The sequence below is a fragment of the Nicotiana tabacum genome, chromosome 21 (assembly GCF_000715075.1).
Source record: "Nicotiana tabacum cultivar K326 chromosome 21, ASM71507v2, whole genome shotgun sequence".
Taxonomy (NCBI): Eukaryota; Viridiplantae; Streptophyta; class Magnoliopsida; order Solanales; family Solanaceae; genus Nicotiana; species Nicotiana tabacum.
Genome location: NC_134100.1, coordinates 5,819,884 through 5,841,691, shown reverse-complemented (window position 1 = coordinate 5,841,691; position 21,808 = coordinate 5,819,884). Strand labels below are relative to the sequence as shown.

Genomic DNA, 21,808 nt, shown 5'->3' with positions numbered 1-21,808 from the left:
CATAAGGGTAATTTTGAAAAAATAAATTGAATTTTTTTATTATATAAATGGACACTTATTTTGGACCAAAATTAAAAAGCAAATTAATCACTAATTTTGGACGAGTAATAACAAAGTTATCACAGTTTCGTGAGTTTACTACTCTGCTTTATTTGGTAGACTAGAACCAAATTCGTACTTCCCATTAAGAATCAAATCAGATTAAAAAAGACACTTTGTACTTGCATAACTATCTGAACTCAATGTTTACATCAAATAAAATTGAAGCTTGCAAGACTTAATTGTTTTATATATTTTATCACTTAAATCATGATTTAAGTGATATATATTTTAACTTTAATTTATATTATAATATGTTAAAGTTATATATTTATCACTTTAATCATGGTATTTGATGTCCAGTATCCGCATTGAGACCCAACTAAATTCACATTTGCATTGTGAAGTCTCACATCGAGGGTAAAACACTCACTAACAAAGTCAGCTTCGTACGTTGGAATCGAACTCGAAACCTCTCGTTAGAATGAAATAGTACTTGCTACTCCACCACAAACCTGATTGGTCTTCAGTAATTTTATGTAAGTAATGTTGGCTTAAAGTAAGTTAGGTGGAGGGCTAAGTTTTGAAGCTTTACTTCGTGTCACAAAATTAATAATCACTTTAAAATATATTTATACAGTATCGACCTATTATATATAGTACTATTTTTCAAAATAATTTGACAATTGTGTCAAATAGCTTCATAATAATGTAAAAGAGTTACTACTATTATGCTTTTCTTGAAAATTTGAATAATAAATGAATCTCAAAATATATCCATATCCTAATGTCCAAATCAAATCTTCTTTGGAAAAATAGCGAGCACATGGATTCTACCATCTGGTATAGGTTGCTTTGATTTTTCAACTATTATTTTGAGAACGGCTAAATAATAGTATTATTTTTCCTTATATAATTTCACAAACGAGTTCATTCAAATTAAATCAAGGAACAAACTGTACTAACTAAGGAATTCTATAATAATCCTTGAGGTTGAAATTGAACCCAATAAATATGTATTTTCCAATGCAAAACAGAGAAGAAAAACACTTCAATCTAACAACATCATCCCAATTAAAACATTACATAAACTCCCTTTTCATCTTTTTCAAAATTAATACTCTAATATAAATCTTTATCTCAAACTAATTTGTGCCCATTGTCACTCTTTCCCATTTCAACAACAGCTCCATTTGAACTTCCTTTGCCAAATCCAGGATAATCAACTTCAGTCATAAACCTAGACCAAAACCAATGTTCTTTCCACACAATAACCATCTCTTCAATAGGTACATTCTTCGTCTCGGGCAAGAAAAAATAGATAAAAATGGTCATCACGAACACGAAGAATGCAAAGAAGATGAACAACCCGAACTTCAAATGACACAACAATGTCAAGAACACTTGCGCGACGATAAATGTGAAGATCATATTGACTGAAACATTAATACTTTGAGCTGCAGAACGAATTTCGAGTGGGAAAATTTCACTTGGAACTAACCATCCAAGAGGTCCCCATGACCAAGCAAATCCTGCTACATAAGCACAGATGAATATTACCACAACTATAGCATACCACTTTGGTAAATTTCCTGCATTCCCATCTGTTCCAAACTTCAAACCTATGCAAATTGCTACTGCAATCTACACACAAAACAAAGTTCATGTTAGTAAAAATATACGAAAGGGAGTTTTGGAGCGATAGTAAAAGTTGATCCCATGTGATCGAATGGTCAAGCCATGGAAACAGCCAGTGGTGGAGCTAGGAATTTTAATAAGGGGTACCAAAATATTAAAAAAAGTGCACAAAAAAATAAGGGAGTCAACATATAGTATATATACATAAAAATAATATTTTAATCTAGATACTGTAATTTTCAGGTGAAAGACTGTCAATTTATACCCTTTAGCATAAGGCCGCTCCATCATTGGAAACAGACTATTGCAGAAATGCAAGATTAGGCTAAATAGTGTAATTTTCAGGGGAAGGGGTGTCAATTGATACCCTTTAGCATAAGGTCGCTTCACCATTAGAAACAGCCTATTACAGAAATGCAAGATACGATTATATATAACAATAAACTCTATATAATCTCACAAGTAGGGTTTGAGGAGAATAGTGTGTACGCAAACCTTACCCTACCCAGGTAAAGAAGGTAAGGCTATATATAATAAACCAAATATGGTCCAACTCTTTCCTAAACTCCGTGCATAACGAGAGTTCAGCACACTAGATTGCCCATTTTTATGAAAATATACAATAAAATGAGGAATTAACTTACTTGACAAATGAGCATTTGAAAGCCACCTTCAAGGAACAAGAATCTTCTTCCCAACTTATCAACATAATAAATAGAAACAATGGTTGCAACAACATTGACCAGACCAGTAATAACAGCAGACATCAAAGAAGCATCAGCACCAAAACCAATAGTCTTGAACAAGACAGGGGCATAAAACATGATCACATTAATTCCAGTAAGTTGCTGGAAAAATGGGATAACAATAGCCATAGTTAAATGAGGCCTATACTTCTTTTGCAATAAATTTCTCCAAGGATGTTCAACTTTCCTAGACGCTTCACTAGCCGCGACCAAATCATTAAACTCTTCGTCCACATCATCGACTCCCCTTATTCTCCTGAGCTTCGTCTTGGCTTCCTCGTTGTTGCCACGTTCGATCATGGAATTTGGAGTCTCGGGGAGGAGAAGTGAACCGACGCTGATGATCAATGCAGGAACCATAGCACCACCTAAGCTCAAACGCCAACCCCAAGAGATCTTAGCAAAGAAATAGTTCAATATATTGGCTACAAGAATACCAATTGTGATTGACAATTGAAAGTGATTGACAATTGAAAGCCAATGTTGAGAGCTCCTCTATACTTGTATGGAGCCATTTCAGATAGGTATAAGGGAACAGACTGCAGCCAAAATTACCAAAAACATGTTAATCAAACAAATGGAAGAAAAAAAGAACCAATTCTAAGTAAAATTCAAAGGGAAAACACCAAACAAAATGAGCAAAATGGAAAATTTGTGTTTGTTTCAAGAACAACAATAACAACAACAACAACAAAAAACGCAGTGTAATCCCAGGGTCTAGGGAGTGTAGTGTGTACTCATACCTTACCCTCACCTAAAAGGTAGAGGTGCTGTTTCCGATAGACCCTCGGCTCACGATGTTTGTTTCAAGAGGATCACATATTCTATGTCAAGATTAATGAAACAAAAAGGGTACATTATTCTTGATTATATACTAAATTCTATGATTTGGTGCTCTCTATCCAATTAAGGTTACTACATTTTAAACAAAACAGTGAGTGTTACAACTTGCTGAAGTATAATATATCAGATTTCACATACAAAAATTATAAAAACCAAAGGAGTAATAAATGAATTCCCAAAATCTAGTGGTGGAACATAAACCATAGTGTTTTCTTTAAGAAAAGTTGTTTTCCTTTTCAAGAAGGGCAAATGTGCAAATTGTAAAAGTTGTGGGGGTCCTCATATTGAATTTTAAAACACCATCTTTTCTGTTCAAGTGAAATCTTCTGAGTCAAGAATTGACAACACAAAATAGATTAAGAAAAATATAAAACTAAAATACAAAAGAAGAAAGATATGCAGAGTATTCTTTTATGACGAAATTTGCCTTTATCAACATACTTCTTCTGCTCATTAAGTCAGTCTACTTACTGAAATTCAGACCTGAACTATAATAAAGTGTTGACCGAAAAAAAGTAACATTAAAAGTAAAAGGCAACCCGTGCACTAATCTCTTGCTATCTACGGGGCTTGGGAAGAGCCGGACCACAAAGTTTTATGGTACGTAACTTTACCATACATTTCTGCAACAAGTTATTTTTACGGCTCGAACCCGTAACCTCGTGGTCACATGGCAGCAACTTCACCAGTTACGTCAAAGCTCCGCTTCTAACAATAAAATAAAGAAGGGAAAAGAAAATGTTACCTGATTGGCGAAACCAATACCAAAACCAAGCAAAATACGGCCAACAATGAGCATTGAGACACCACGAGCAAAGCCATTGATCAAAGCCCCTGCACAAAATAAGACACCACCAAACAGCATAGAGAGTCTTCTTCCTAATTTTCTGGTGACAAAAGATGCCACTAGAGATGAAACAAGTGCAGCCAAATACAATGATGATGTGAACATTGTCAATATTTGGCTGTCAAATTTGCAGTATTGATTAGTTGATATGTCTTCCCTTTGCTTTGTATATACAGATGGGAAGAACCTATGCAAGAATGAGTTCATTGATGTCACACCCCCTGGTTCCAAAACAAAAACATAATTAAAAATAATAAAAAAACAAGTAACAAGTTCATCTTTTTTTTTTTTTCCATGTAACACAAGATTTAACAAAAAAGGGCCCGGGGGTGGGGGGAGGGGCAGCCCAATTTATAAAATACCCTGCGTTCACGCAGGGTCTTGGGAAGGGTCGCACTGCAAGAGGTGTTATGTATGCAGTCTACTCTAATGCAAGCACAGTGACCTGGCTGATTCAACGGCTCGAATCAGTGAGTTCAACTAAACTCAGTGGAAGACAAAGGCGGACCCAAGATTTTAACATAACGGAAGCATCAATATTTTGCTCAACCAGTACTCTCTAAAGACTTTTAGTATTTAGGGTGTCAAGTTATTTAAATTAATCATTTTCAAGGTATATATATTTATACACAAAATTTCTGTCGAAATTTACGAGGTCCGATGACCCGTCAATGTTATACATAGGTCCACCTATGGCGGAAGATATAGCATATAATTAACAGATTCAACTAAACTCAGATTTTTTGAGACGAAATATAGATACACGCGCGGGAAAATCACTAAAATTTCACAAAATAAACAAAATTTTGAAAAAATGTAGTGCATTCAATGGTAAGAACTTAAAGGCTGAATTCATCAAGTTTATGTTTTGGATCTGTCTCTGCCGGGAAGTCATTATTTTCTTTCCAAACTATATATGTACGTACTCACTTTAAATTAAAATATATATATATATATATATATATATATATATATATATATATATATTATGCCCCAGTAAACTTTAGATTTTAAATTCGCCTCTACGTACACATATACATATATACAAACACAAACGTACCAGAAATTCCGATATCATAACCAAAAATCAGACCACCCATAGCAGCAACAATACAAGTAATAGTAACATAAAGAGTTAAATTTCCAGGATATTCTTTCCCATTATTTGGATCACGGCTAAAGCCACCACCACCAGCCATCTTTTCTACTGCTTTTTTGATAATCTATTAACAAAAAACAAGAGGAGCCAAACTTGAGAAATGAAGAGAAAGAATAGGAATATAGAGGATATGAAAAGGCAAATGGAGGAGTATATATAGAAAATGAAAGAGACTATTATGTCCAAGATTGAGATATTCAGACTATATACTTAGCTGTCAATTTTATTTTTGAATTTTTTATTAGCTGTCATAAATCTTATGTCACATTATAAAGCTTTAAAGTTACTTAAAATGGTGAATCAATTACCAAAAGAGTAATAATATCCTTAATCATTAATCAGAGATATTGGGTTCGAGCTTGTCTAGTTATAAAATCGTCTTTGTTAGATAGCGTTTTACCCTTAATGTCAAATTTTACGGCATAAATACGAATTTAATCGGGTCGCAATACGGGCACATAACACCGAATAGGAGAAAAATGATAAACTTTTGAAATTATTATAGGAGAAATATTATAAAAGAGGATAAATTTTATTCATTTAACAAAAATAATTTTTCTAATACTAATATATTTTCAATATTATTCTAATTAAAGATCTAAAATTTAAATTTTGTAACCTTCTTCTCATTATTACCAAAAGAGTAATGATGAACTTTGCAAAACATATTGACTTACTATATTAATTGTATCAATTTTCAGAAAACGTATCAGGAAGCATGAAATTATATAGGAAAATTACTTATGAAAGAGGATAAACTTTATTCACTTAACAAAATAGTTTTGCTGATATTAATATATTTCTATATTATTCTAATTAAGGATCTAAAGTTTAAATTCTCTACCTTCTTCTCATTACTATCCTTAATGGTACTCTAAAAAATTGCAAGAGAACTACTCTTATTTGAAGCTTCATATCGTTTTTTATCGATTTTTTTAAAGTCTAAAACAAATTTTTTAATAAGATATGTTTAAAACTTAAATTTGAATATTTAAAAAAAAACAAGAAATCAACTTGCGATTTTGCAGTGTAAAATATTTTTTATATGATCAGCATAATGAAACATGTCATATAGATTAATTGTTGACTTAATTTTTCAAGAATTAATCTAAACTTTATATTAAACGATATTTTCTGTAAGTAGTCTTTGTTTTAATTTGATTATGTAAAAAATATTTACATTATCCGTATGTAAAAGTTAGTGTACTAATTAATTCAAGTTGATGAGGTGGAATTCCCAGCGTGGCCTGTATACGTCAGCAATTAGTCATCAATTTTATCTTTATCCTTTTAATTAATTATTTTGGGAAGTGAACTGGCACCTATGTGCCAAAAAGTTTTCCACCTAACTTTGTGGTATTTAAAAGAAATTGTATAGTAGAAAACTTTTTTTGCTTCTTTCTAAATGGTACAGGTTTGGTCGAACCTCGTTAAAATTATATTTTTTTCAGTTCATAATAAGTAATTTTTTAATATTTAATATACCCCTTAAAAAATAATAACTCCTAAAAAGAAATATTATCATTAATTAAAATTTGCATATTGTTAACTTGATACTTTGGGATATGTAAATAAGGACAGATTAAAAAAAATTAAAGTTAATTCATTCTTGATTATTTAAAAAGAACACTTAATTTGAATCAAAATAAAAAGGCTAAAAAGTCATTTATTATGGACCTGATGAAGTATGTTATTTCTTTTTTTTGTATTTACTTTGTGTGTGCGCACTAGTTAACTACCGATATTCTGTAACATAACTCAACTTTTTTTTATAGAAACACAAATTTATCCATGTTTGCAATTGCGATAAGCTTAATTTCTTTTTTTCTAAATTTAAAGGAGTATGCAAAATTTAAAAGACGGATAATATGGATTGAAGAAAATATTTGTTCGCCGCCGTTAATTTAACATGATCCTAGTATGTGGCTTGTGCTTACATATATTTTGCCTTGCAAAAGTGTAGAAAAATAGTAAGTATACATAATTGCTAAAGTAAACAGTAAATCTGACCAAACATGTAAATGAAGTTAATCTTATCCACATTCGAAATTACTTCGACTGAATATTCTATTTTTTTTTAAGATAATAACTAAGTCAAGGGTGTATTAGAAATAATATTTATATTTCCTCAAAGTAAGAATAAGGTCTGCGTATACATTATCCTCCTCAAACTCCACCCTGTGAAAATATACGAGATATGTTATTATTGTTGGAAGTTAATAACTACTAATTTGTTGAGCAATCTTTTAAGTAAGGCTACAACAAAAAAACATTATTTACTTTTCAATGTGAGAATAATCATAGACGGTTGTGCCATGGGATATTCATGACTTCTACTTGGAGCTACATTTAATTGATTGAAGTCTTATTTTGTTCTTATATAGAGAGAGTGTTTGCATATTCTTACAAATTGAATTTTGATAAAAATAGTACTCTTTTCGTCTCAAACTAACCGTTATTTTAGCTTAAAATAATTATTACTTTAAAGAAGAAGTAGATCCCTTTTAATACTGTTCAATTCTCAAAAAAAAAAAAAAGGTTAATCTTCTCTGTTTCCGTTTAATTGTTAGGATATGGTTTCACACCATTAAGAAAATATTAACATGAGTATTATGGCTAATCTATCCCTTATTAATTCCTTAATCTTCGTCCATTTGTGTGTCTCTTAATTCTAGAACAATTAATACTAAGGATAAAGTTGGAAAAAACAATTAAGTCTTTCTTGATTTTCTAAAATGACAAGTATTTAGGAGTAATCATTTTTGATATACGTGACAACTAAATGGGAACAAAGAGAGCAGTACTTAAATACAATTAATTTTTTCTGATATATGTATGTAATATTTTGACACTTCTGATGGATAGCTGTGACTTAATGGAGTCTTTGAAATTCGATCTTAAATTTCAATATGTATTACATTATATTGTTAAGGAGTAAGTTACATTAGGCACTGATTTCATATCTTTTTCAAAATAATGTTCAGTTTTTTTTTTTTTACTTTACATAAATACTTGGTATGGTTTAAAGCATTTAATGCTAGTTAAAATATATCTTTCTACTTCCATTTTAATCATAACAAAAAGAAAAACGGAAAATATAACCAAATTCAGTTTCATTTATAAGATGAGTGTATACGGTAAAAATCAGCGGTTCGATATTACGGTCACCAAGGCGCCTCAAAGAAACTGCCCCCACCCCCCCACCCCCCACCCCCGAAGGCTTGAAGCTTAGTTCGGGGCTACGGCCTCGAGGGTTCTCAATAATCTACTCGAGGTAGCGTAAGCAACGGTCGACCTCGAGACAGGGTAGATCAGTGGCGTTGGTGGATCGGTGTGAGGTTCCCAAAGCATGTGACTAGAGCTGACAAGGTCTATTAGGCTAGTCCAAACCGGTACCATGCCATTAAATGGTTGTACTAGCCCCATGTCTTTGTGATGAATGCACTTGTACTATGTTGGGATTCCCCCTCATATATAAAGGGCATCCTTGCCATTTTGTAGTCATGTGATGCTCAACATTAAACACACAAGAACATTCTCTCTTCTCTCTAACATATTCTCTTGATCTCATTACTTCCATTTATTGCTTATATTCATTGTGTTCTATTTATTGTTCTTCATTTATTGCTTATCATTGATCATAAAGAGCCACCACCGTAGCTCTCATAACTCTTCTCACTCCCTCGATTGTTCTAAGCCGGCCATTTGATTCGACCTCGAGACCCTATACACGACAGCTCGAAGCCCCGATCTCCAACCGTTCGGTTAGTTGTCATATCGTTTTTAAGCTATAATCTTGCCTTCTAATCTTTTACTTAGCATCCATTGCTCAACAACTAGCATAAAAATAGATCACATATTTTTAAAACCAAAAATCAAATTTAATTGTTATTACCATTTTTACGGTAAACAGTTTGGCGCCTCCCGTGGGGCTAAAAATAATAGTGATTATTTTCTTGCTGGCTTAACTACATAACGCAGGTTACCTTTTATACTTTTTCTTGTCCAAGATCTTTGATCTCATGTCAAAATGTCTAACTCAGTAAACAACAATCTTGAGGACCATGGAGAGAATGGTGTGGATGTTCCAGGTGTTGGTGTACCACCACGAAACCTTGAGAATGCACCAGAACCAATTTCCGTGGACACGGTCTCACGCGATGCCCAGCACGTCGATATAAGCTCCCAAACTAACAATAGCGTACATCAAGGAGATCAACAAGAAGTCCAAAAAACCCCAGCTCGGGAGGAACAGGAGGTCAGCCTTCACATTATTTTTGAGATGTTGCAGGCACAACAGTTGGCAATCGCTCAGCTGCAGAGCCACCAAAAAACCCCAAGTACAGCGGCCCCGGGAACAACCCCTCGGACCGAACAGGCACCAGAAAGATCAAGCAACAACGGGTCGGCAGCCGACCCCTCCATCGTAAAGATGCTCGAGGACCTCACAAAGAGGATTGAGTCAGGCGAGAAAAAGATAGAAGCCAACGATAAGAAGGTCGAGACCTACAATTTTAGGGTCGACCAAATTCCGGGCGCACCCTCGATCTTGAAGGGTGTAGATTCAAAGAAGTTCGTACAGAAGTCGTTCTCGTAGGAAGAAACTCCAAAACTCATTCCAAAGAAGTTCAGGATGCCAGACCTTCCAAAGTACAACGGAACCTCGGACCTTAACGAATACATCACCGCTTACACTTGTGCAGTGAAGGGCAACGACTTAAAGGACGACGATATTGAATCCGTCCTATTGAAAAATTTCAGAGAAATGCTTTCAAAAGGGGCAATGATGTGGAATCACAACCTGGACCCAAACTCGATAGATTCATTTGCCATGCTGGCAGAGTTTTTCATAAAGGCACATGCTGGCGCCATCAAAGTAGCAACAAGAAAATCCGACGTCTTCAAGATCAAGCAAAGGGAGAATGAGATGCTGCGAGAGTTCGTATCTCGCTTTCAAATGGAATGAATGGAATACCACCAGTTTCCAACGACTGGGCAGTGCAGGCCTTCACTCAAGGTTTGACGAACGAAGCTCGGTGGCTTTGAAACAGCTGAAGCAGAATTTGGTTGAATACCCCGCCGTGACTTGGTCGGATGTTCACAACCGATATCAATCAAAAATCAGTGTCGATGATGACCAATTAGGAGCCCCCTCGGGCTCGGTATACCCAAGTAGGCTTCTGCGAATAAGCCAAAGTCAAACAAAGAAAGGTACCAACCATACACCGAAAACAGGAGAAACATCCCAAGGCGTAACATGCCCCGGAATGATCGAAGAACTGACTGAGGGCAGAACCCTCGGGGACTTGTCAACAGAGCCGGGTTCGATAGGCATACAAGGCCGGTGGAGGCACCCCGCATGTCGGAATACAACTTTAACGTCGATAATCAGATATCGTGTTCACCATCAGTAAAATCAAAGACACCAGGTGGCTAAGGCATGTACAATCAGATCCTTCGCAAAGAAATCACAACTTAATGTGTGAATTCCTCAACACGCACAGCCACAGGACCGAGGATTTCCACCAGCTCCCGAAAGAAGTAGCCTGACTACTCAGCAAAGGTTACCTCCAAGAATTCCTCAGTGACCGGGCCAAAAATTAGTTCCAGGAAAGAGAGACGACCAAGATGAATGAAACAAATGAGCCACAACATGTCATCCACATGATATTGGGAGGCATCGATGCCCCACAAGAACCTGTGATGAGAAGGACAAAAATATCCATCACTAGAGATAAGCGAACCCGGGGGTATATACCTGAGGATGCTCTCACATTCAACGACGAGGACATCGAGAGCTTGTCTCGGCCTCACAACGACGCATTGGTAATCTCTTTCCTTGTAAATACATTTCAAATTAAACGTGTACTTGTGGATCCAGGTAACTCGGCCAACATTATCAGGTCGAACGTGGTAGAGCAGCTCTGACTGCTTAACCAAATAGCCCACCTCTCGAGTCCTCAACGGATTTAACATGGCGAGCGAAACAACAAAAGGGGAAATCACCCTCCCAGTCAATGTGCCTAGCACAACCCAAAATGCCAAATTCCATGTCATCGAAGGTGACCTGAGATACAATCCCTTGCTCTAAAGGCCATGGATACACTGCATGAGAGCAGTACCATCAACCATTTATCAAATGATGAAGTTCCCAATAAAGGACAGAATAAAAGCCGCGTACGGGGAACAACATGCAGCAAGGGAGATGTTCACAGTACATGATGTGGCGCCGACACCAGTACCTCCACCTTCGAAGGAGCCAAAGGATAAGCAAATGGTAAAATAACGATAACAAGCTACACTCTCGGATACCCCTGACTGAACAAAACAAAGGACTGTACCGAGTCCTCATAACAAGCGATTGAATCACATCGAGATCTGAAGCGTTGTCAGCACTAATGTATGGCCATCTCCCTTTTTCAGTTACATTTTATACTAACCTAAATGCAAGTATTCGATTGAAATGGCTGAAGCGCTTCCCAACTAGAAGGCCTTAGGTTTTAAAAGCATGTGTTGCACTCTTTTCCTTTGACCGAGTTTTTATCCCGAGAAAGGTTTTACCGGCAAGGTTTTTAACAATGCAACATCTATATGCTACCTAAGGAAGACCCAACAAGTATTCAAGGCTTCTTTTGCAATCAACCTCAAATACTAGGGGGCATCCCCCTGGAAGGTCACCTACTCGGAGAAGCCAAAATGCACTAAATGGGGTCTCGATAGGAAAATAATGTACCGGGCCAAACGGCCGAACGAACCGTGTCTGCATAGAACAACCAAGCCCATAACAACAAAAATGTGTATACTTGTACCAGGTAATCAAAGAACACTTTCCCCTTCATCAAAGCATTTCACGTTTCAAGGAAGCTCGGTAATTCTTGCAAAAAACGGCCCCAGGGCAAAAACACATCCCAAATACTCGGGGACTGGCGTCAATAACTCAAAACCTTTACACCCCTGGATTGGAGCTTCAAGCTCATAAGCCCTCAATAAGGCAACATCAAGATCACAAAACGGCTCTAGAGCCAAAAACATCCTGAACACTCGGGGACTGGCGTCGAAAACTCAAGGCCACATGAACTCCGGGTTGGAAACTCCGAAATCCTAAGCCCTCAAAGAGGAAATACCAAGTTTACAAGTAATAGCTCCCGAGGATCCCGAGCCAAGAAACCCTCGACAACTCGGGGACTTCCGCCAATCGCCACCCCTATAGACTTATCAAAACCCGAGGCTACAAGACCACGTGTGGGCAACCTCGATCTCGTAAGACCTATATAAGGCAATAACAATATTTGTAAGACCTCAATCAAGGCATGAACCACACTTGTACCAAGTGACAATATCTGTAAGACCTCAAGCAAGGCATGAACCATACTTGTACCAAGTAGACAAAACTATAAGAACTCAAAGGCATGTAAAACTGTAAGACCTCAAAGGCATGTAAAACTTGTAAGACCTCACTAAAGGCATAAACCCGATCTTAAAGTTAAGGCTATATATCGAACTTGTAAGACCCCTAAAAAGGTATACCCTCGATATAGACGCCGAAACTACTTCACTCGGGGACTGAAAGGCTTCGGCCGAACACAAATGACTACGGTCACAAGGCTGTACCAGCCAAACTAACGTGACTCGGGGATGCGCGACCGTCGCTATAAAATCACAGGCCTTCAATTACTTCAAAAATACTTTGAAAAGAACCGGTTAAATAGGCTACCCTCGACATAGGTAAAAGAGCTTCGACCATGTAAGCTCCAAACTATAAGGCTTCGAGATACTCAGCCGCTGAGACAAACCTCCCGAGGTGCTCGATCATTACCATATAACAACTCACAATCGAGGTTTCTATCGAACTATTGAAAAGCGAGGCAAACAAAATTCCAGAAAGTCCTTAACAAGGGAAAAATAAAGCCTATATAAGAGGTCCTACCGACCCAATACGTAAGAGCCACTGTCACCAGCCTATATAAGAGGTCGTATCGGCCTAGCCCATACAAAGGTCGTACCGACCCAACACGTATGAGCCCAAGTGCCAGCCTTAAATTCAAAAACTTGAGGGTCGAATAAGCTCGAGTCAGTACTCGACTCGGAGACTGAACCCAAAACAGTTAACTAAATATGCCTAGGAGAAGAAGCATAAGAGCTCAAACACCGGCTTATAATAAAAGGTCATACCGACCAAGCGCGTAAGAGCCTATGGGCCAGCCTAATGAGCCCCAGGGCCATACCATGAATCTGAGGGTTCCTTTTAACTCGAAGACCAGTTCATCTGGCTAAAATCAAGGCAAAGAGAAATGCATGAAAAATAAAACTGCGAGGCTTCCCTTTATACATATATGCCAGAGAATACAAGCTTCATTTACAAAGTCCTTTGAAAGCACTCTATGCAAAACAAGGAAAGAAAGGCCTAATTTAATCTATGTCCCCCTCGGGGACTATGGTCCGTCAGCCTTTTTCTCGCCATCTTCGGTATCAGACAGAAGGAACTTAGCATCATATTCTTCCGCAGTCGCCTTCTTTATCTCTTCCGAGAGATCGAAGCCCCTGGCATGAATTTCCTCGAGGGTTTCCCTCCGAGATTCACACCTCATGTGCTCTTTATTCCTACTCTCCTGGTCGAGAGCACTCCTTAGCTCAACACGAGCATCGGCAACATCCTTCAAATAGACATCCACCTTTTTATCAGCCTTAGTTTGGATTTTTATGGATTCAGCTCGGGCATCTACGACTTCGGCCTTTATCTTTAGGAGCTCGAACTCGAGCCGAGGAATCATGTCAGTTCAGACCAAGTTGTTCTTGTGAGCGTTGCGAAGTTGCACTTCGAGGGCAGAGGCCTTGGCCAAAGCATCATTCTTAGCCGATATTTGGGTGTCCACCCGAGCTTTTAGCCTATGGCGCTTGAGCTTGGCTTGACCAACTTCGTTTCTAAGGCGTTCCAGGTCCTCCGTCTTTTTTTGCAGCTAAAGTAAACGAAATGCGCACTCCCTTGAAATAGAAGTTACTTGTTCCTCGAGGTAGCTTTCGTACTTTAGACTACGACTCGCCTCATGCCGCAAGTGTGCCAACTCGCCTTCCCTTTCATCGCAAAGAAGTCTAAGGGATTTCTCCCCATCTACGGCTTTTCGCAATCTGGCCTCACGGTAAAGCAGCTCAGATTTGAGCTTATTAAAAACCCGTGGAAGAGAAATGTGGTAAGAAAGTGAAAATTACAAAACTATAAAACCAGTACGAACGGCCAGAACCTACCTCTGAGTAATGCCGCTGAGCTTCCTCGAAAGTTGAACGTACATCTACTGGTCTGGCTCCATCTACCCCGATAGAACTCCCCCGGTGTGGGACACGGTCACCCAATATACGCGCCCATTGGACTAGAACATCCCTCAAAATGCCTTTCATGGGAGAAGAAGCCGACGGCAGAGAACCCTCGTTCCTCGAAGTACCTTCGACGGTAAAGGAAGATGGCAGCAAAGGAGGGACTATTTTTCTAAAGCCAGAGACCTCGTGTGCTGCAGGTTCTACCGATACACCCTCTTTGAGCCTGTGGGCTAGACTCATCTTGCTACAATTACTATCGTCCTGTAAAAGCCTTTTCCGCTTATCGTTATTATTTTAATCCCTCGGTCACAAAGCCGACGACCTTTCTCCCTCTTCTAGAGGGCATGACCTCGCTTTAAGGGACTCCTCAATGCCTACGATGACAGAGTTAGTACGCAGAAAGAAAAAGTGCCCTTCCGAAAAAAGGGGGAGCAAATCACATAGCACGTATCGTGGTATTTTGCCTCCCACCTATCCTTGGTCAAAGCTCACCACTTACGCTCATTGTAGGCCGAGTGGGTTTCAAAATTCCGAGCCTAATCCGGTAGATCGGGTACCTCGCACGACATCCATGAAGTTGTTGTAGAAAAGAAAAGAAATGCGCATTTACAGAGCCCGCCTTTGCCATAAGCAAAACTACGAAGGCACGAGTATACCACTTAAGTGTAAAATTCCATTCCTCAGAAAATGGCAGAAACTCCACAGGGATAATATCGATAGTCCACACTCGGACGAATCGGCTCATCCTCCCCGATCTCCGTTTTCTTCGTCGTCAATGACAAAAGTCATGGTGGATCGGCATCGTAGGGTTAGCAGACCTCGATGGTAAAAGAGCCGGCACAACCTGATGAGATGACTAAGAGTGAATTCAAGACTTGTTTCTTCTGCAAAGAACCTCATCATCAATACTATCTGCCAAAATGACCGGTGAATCTGTGCCAAGATAACCTGGTGCTTTCAACAGAAGTCAAGCACAAAATGCCCCTCGAAACAAAATGCCCAAAGGCAGAACTCCCTTCTCCTTGCCGAGCAGACCCTGATGTAACATCCATGACTATAGTAAAATTAGAAAATTAGAGCGGGAATTTGAGCAAGGGAGTCAAAATTTAAATGATTTAGGACCTAACATAGGAAAAGAGAACTCTATAAAAGAGGATAATTACTCAGAATAACGGAATCTTCAAAAGGGCGAAGGCAACCCAATATATGAAAAAAACGGCGACTATCCGCCTACCTCAAAGGACAATTAAAAATACTGGATTAAAAATACTGGAAAGCTTTTATCGCTTTGGGAAGATGTGCCGGCGGGATCGCCTCGGTCATTTCGTAACCATGTCATACACTTGACACCGCCATACGATGTTCTGGGGTCAAAGACCCCCACATCAACCAAGCCTCGAGATGGTACCCAATCTCGAAGGCCTTCGCCAAAAAGAAGAAAGGCCCTAAGGAGCCATCAATATCATTACAGGCCTCGAAATGGTACCCGATCTCGAGGATCCCCGTCAAAAATGAAGAAAGGCTCTAAGGTGCCATCAATATCATTGCAGGCCTCGAGATAATACCCAATCTCGAGGACCTTCGCCAAAAAGAAGATAGGCTCCAGGAAGCCATTGGCATCATTACAAGTCCCGAGATAGTACCCGATCTCGAGGACCTCCACCAAGAAGAAGACAGGCTCCATGAAGCCAATGACATCACTACACGTCCCGAGATGGTACCCGATCTCGAGGTCCTCTGACAAGAAGAAGATAGGATCTAAGGATCCATTAATATCATTACGAGACTCGAGATGATATCCGATCTCGAGGGCCTCTCTCAAAAAGAAGATAAGCTCTAAAAACCTACTCATATGGGCTTGGCCTCGAGGTACCATTTAAACCCGGGTAAGCCCTCATCCGGGATCTATCTACAATGCCTTAAGGCTATCTACACTAAGTTCAAAACAAGTTTCCTAGAAGCTCGAGCCTGAGCGAACCCCCATTCGGGGAATGCTCCCGAAAGCCTAAAGGCTATCTTTATTTTCAGGCATCTAAGCAACCCCCCCAATCGAGGACTATCACGGGGTCTAAAAGGCTAAGTCTCGTACTGAAAGTTTGAAGCCCTACTCTCATTCAACTCGAAGTCGGGGATCCCAACGACCCGAGTTTATGAAATCGATTCGGGCTCGGTCCAAGGAATGACAAAGGGTTCTACGGGGAATCGTGTTAATCAATCAAGAGCCAGAAGAAATACTTGCACCCGGGCTCGATATTCGCACCAATCGGTGGGGTCATGCATTCAGGTTCTTCACAAACGCAAATAAAAGAAATATAGCATAAATCAGAGACAAATTGAAGAAATATCTTTGTATTCATAAGCACATGATTACAAAAGCCCACGAAGGATCCTTACATATAATTACAAAAGCCCACTAGGGGTCCTTACACAGAAACAAATAAGCAAAAAAAAGATACATATATAATAAAAGCCAAGAGTCTAATCTATCCTCGGGGGTCCATCCTCGGCGGCAGTATCTTCGAGCACCACCTCCTCAGGGGTCTCGTCTTGATATTCCAAAATGGCATATTCAAGGGAGAAGATGGAGAAGAGGAAAGTGATGGAGAAGAAGAAAGTGATGCAGAAGAAGCAGAAAAGGATGAAGAAGTGGCTCGGTGAAAAACCTGGCTAGTATGGATATCGCCAGCACTACTATTGTGAAGCCACTTCTTGAGACATTACACCAGTGCGGGATGCAACAGTTAGTAGACAGTACCACCCCACTCCATGGAAAGCAAAAGGAGTGAGGCGTCGCACCGGGTAGTCAGGAGAGATGAGTAGAAGTTCATAGTCCTCATATCCTCTAATGCGAGGATAATTTGAGATTTCTCTCTCATCACCTCGGGACAACAACAACAACAATAACAAATCAGTGCAATCTCGCTTGGTAAGGGAGAGCCCTGGAAAAAAGGCCATGGCGTGACTGATGAGAACGCCGCCATGCAACCTTAAGGCCACGGGCCTCAAGCATGGGAAATAACAATGGATGAGGGTGAGGAGAAGAGACGGGTGAAAGACTGTTAGAGAACATTCGAATGAAGAGTCGGTTCAAGGAGGATTCCATTTATAGAAGGGGTGGCAGTGTAACCGATGGCGCCATCAATGTCTTCGAAAAACGTATCTGCAGGCACAATTGTGATGACCCAAAAGGTCATCACTTATTTTAGAAATGAATTCTGCGTTCCGAGGCCTTAAAAATCTCTTTCTTTCTCACCTCGATTTGCATGCACAGTTCGGGGGTGTAGCTAGAAATCCAATATATGAAAATCTGTGAAAAATGATGAATTTCGACTTTAAAATGAATTTAATTTGACTTCGATCAATATTTTGGGTAAACAGACTGGACCCGTTGACAGTCCCGGAGAGTCCGTAGTAAAATATGGGACTTGGACGTATGCCCGGAATCGAATTCCGAGGTCCCAAGCCCGAGAAATGAATTTTTGAAAGAAATTGTTTTGCTGAATTACTTATGAAGTAAAGAAAAGAATTTGTGTTTAAAACTTGATGGTATCGGGCCCGTATTTTGGTTCTAGCGCCCGATACAGGTCTTATATGTGATTTAAGATGAGTCTATGAAATTTGGTAAGAGACGGACTTGAAATGACGTGAATCGGATCGTATTTGAGAAAATTGAAAATTTTGAAGTTCTTGAGAAATTGCATCATTTTGATGCTAAATTCATGGTTGTTGATGTTATTTTAGTGATTTGAATGCACGAGCGAGTCCGTATGATATTTTTAGGTTGGTGTGCATGTTTGGTTTGGAGCCCCGAGGGCTCGGGTGAGTTTTGGATAGGCCACGGGGTGGATTTTAGACTTGAAAAATTGCAGGCTTCAGCTATTTCATTGCAGTCCTGCAGGCTTCGCATTTGCGAAGCCTGGCTCGCAAATGCAAAATAGCCCAGGCCAACCCTTCCTCGCAAATGCGAGATTTCCCTTCGCAAATGTGATGCTCCTCATTTGGGCTTGTTATCGCAAATGCGACTGTCTTTTCGCAATTCCGACTTTGCAAATGCGAAAGTTTCCTCGCAAATGCGAGCTTAGCAGAGCCTAGGTTCGCAATTGTGATACCTGCAACCTGTAAGTTCATAACTTAGACGCATTTTCAACCATTTTTTACATCTTCTCAAAACATAAACCCCCTAGGGCGATTTTTCAAAGGCAACTTCTCTTCCTAATAGATTATAAGTGATTTCTAACTAGTTTTCTTCAATCCTTAACATCTTTTCACATGATTTCAACTCAAAATCAATGATTTTCATGGGGGAAATTGGATGTTTTGTGTAGAACATAAGTTTTTCAAAAATTGGGGATTTGGACCTCGATTTGAGGTCCGATCTCAAAATAAATTATATAATTGGGTTAGTGGGGGAATGGGTAATCGGGTTTTGCTTCAAACCTCGGGTTTTGACCATGTGGTCCCGGGGCTATTTTTGACTTTTTGGGTAAAACTTTGGAAAACCTATTTCCATGCATTAGAATTGATTCATTTAGCGTTTATTGATGTAATTAAGTAACTTGTGGCTAGATACGAGCGAGTTGGTGGTGGAATCAAGAGGTAAAGCGATAGTTGAGGCTTGAATTGTGTTCGTGACATCGAGGTAGGTGTTTGGTCTAACCTTAGCTTGAGGGATTAGGAGTCGTGTCTTACTTGCTACGTGTTAATTGTGGAGTACTACGTATAGGCATGGTGACGAGTATCTATACGTCGGTGTCAAGCATGCCCGTGAGTCTTGTAGTGTAATTGTTATGACTCTTTTGCGATTTATTGCGCTTCACATGTTATTATCATTATTGTTCCCTTGTCGGGATGTTATTATCATTATTGTTCCCCTGCCGGAATATTATTATCATTATTGTTCCCTTGCTGGGATGTTATTATCATATTATTGTTCCCTTACCGGGATGTTTGTTTGATATTATTGATCCATTTCCAGGACTTTTTTTTTATTGGTGTTTACAAAAGAAATGGGAGCAGGTTGCACGCCTGCAATGGTAATATGTGAAATGGGAGCGGGTTGCACGCCTGCAACAGTAATATGTGAAATGGGAGCGGGTTGCATGTCTGCAATGATAATATGTGAAATGGAAGCAGGTTGCACGCTTGCAACGGTAATATGTGAAATGGGAGCGGGTTGCACGCCTGCAACGGTAATATGTGAAATGGGAGGGGGTTACATGCCTGCAATGGTAATATGCGAAATGGGAGCGGGTTGCACGCCAGCAACGGTAATATATGAAATGGGATCGGGTTGCATGCCTGCAACGATATTACGTGTGTGCATGTTTCTTCTATTTCCTTATTTTTGCTGGTAATTGATTTATGGCATTCCTTATGTTTCTCTACTGTCATTCTGTTGTTACCTGTTACTCCCTGCAGCATGTTTCCCTGGACCAAATTTAATTGTAACTATTTGCTTCTATTTCCGCTGTATATGATTTAACTGCACGGGTTTATTTGGTAGTCTGGTCCTAGCTTCGTCACTACTTCGCCGAGGTTAGGCTAGGCACTTACCAGCACATGGGGTCGGTTTTGCTGATACTAAACTCTGCACTCTTTTGTGCAAATCCCAGTATTGTAGACTTCAGACCGCAGTGAGATTGTTGTTTCTTGTTCATCAGGCGACCCGAGGTAGTTCGACAGGCGTCCGTAGACCTTGGCGCCTCCTTCTATCTACTAATCCTGTTTCTTTCATGTATTTCCAGAGAGAGTGTTGTATTTCTTTCTTTCAGACATTTATTTGTAGTACTTCTAGACAGTCTGTGAAGTTGTATCATCAGTCTTGGGTAGATTTGTTATGGATTGTTATTAGCAGTATTATTAAAACTTTGCAATGCAGCCTTTACGCTTATTCAATTCTATTGTTATCTAATTGTTGGCTCTAAATTGTTATCGGATTAAAATTGAAAACATAGTAAATAGTTCAGTTGGTTGGCTTGCCTAGCTTTCACTAGTAGGCGCCATCACGACTCCCGATGGTGGGAAATCCGGGTCGTGACAGTAATTAATGCATTTTTGGAAACTGGACTGACGGCAATATTATCGCTTTGGAGAATAAGATTTCGGTAGTGCATTAAATGATTCTGGAAAGATGAACAGACGAGACGCCTCAGTTATTACAAAGGCTTACGTCATGAGTATGACATCATCGCGGGAAGCTCGAAGAGATGGATATCAAAGTCATTTCTTATCGTTCCACTCTAAGAAAAGCGGGGACTATCTATACACGGCAAAAATCAGCGGTTCGATATTACAGTCACCAAGGCGCCTCGAAGAAACTGCCCCCCCCCCGAAGGCTTGAAGCTTAGTTCGGGTCTCCGGCCTCGAGGGTTCTCATTAATCTACTCGAGGTAGCGTAAGAAACGGTCGACGTCGAGACAGGGTAGATCAGTGGCGTTGGTGGATCGGTGTGAGGTTCCCAAAGCATGTGACTAGAGCTGACAAGGTCTATTAGGCTAGTCCAAACCCGTACCATGGCATTAAATGGTTGTACTAGCCCCATGTCTTTGTAATGAATGCACTTGTACTATGTTGGGATTCCCCCTCATATATAAAAGGGATCCTTATCATTTTGTAGTCATCTGATGCTCAACATTAAACACACAAGAACATTCTCTCTGCTCTCTAACATATTCTTTTGCTCTCATTACTTCCATTTATTGCTTATATTCATTGTGTTCTATTTATTGTTCTTTATTTATTGCTTATCATTGATCATAAAGAGCCACCGTCGTAGCTCTCATAACTCTTCTCACTCCCTCGATTGTTCTAAGCCGGTCATCTGATTCGACCTCGAGACCCTATACACGACAGTTCGAGGCCCCGATCTCCAGCCGTTCGGTTTGGTTATTATATCGTTTTTAAGCTATAATCTTCCTTCTAATCTTTTACTTAGCATCCATTGCTCAATAACTAGCATAAAATAGATCACGTATTTTAGAACCATAAAATCAAATTTAATTGTTATTACCAGTTTCACGGTAAACAATGAGAATTGATATATTGAACCGTTAACGCCTATTAAAGTTTCAAGTCCTTCATGTAACACACGAATATACAATTCAACATCTAATATTTGAAAGTAAAAGAAAAAGGAAAATTATCATGAAATGTGATGGAATGACTAAAATTCAAAAAGAGATATTGGCTTCGAACCGTGAAAATGAAAATTTCACGATAAAAAAA

The 21,808-nt window shown here is 39.1% G+C and overlaps 1 pseudogene; it reads right to left on the bottom strand.

Moving 5' to 3' along the window:
• Positions 1-1,077: 1,077 nt before the first annotated feature.
• Positions 1,078-5,390, bottom strand: LOC107809321 (sugar transport protein 12-like; annotated as a pseudogene).
• Between the last annotated feature and the right edge of the window lie 16,418 nt (positions 5,391-21,808).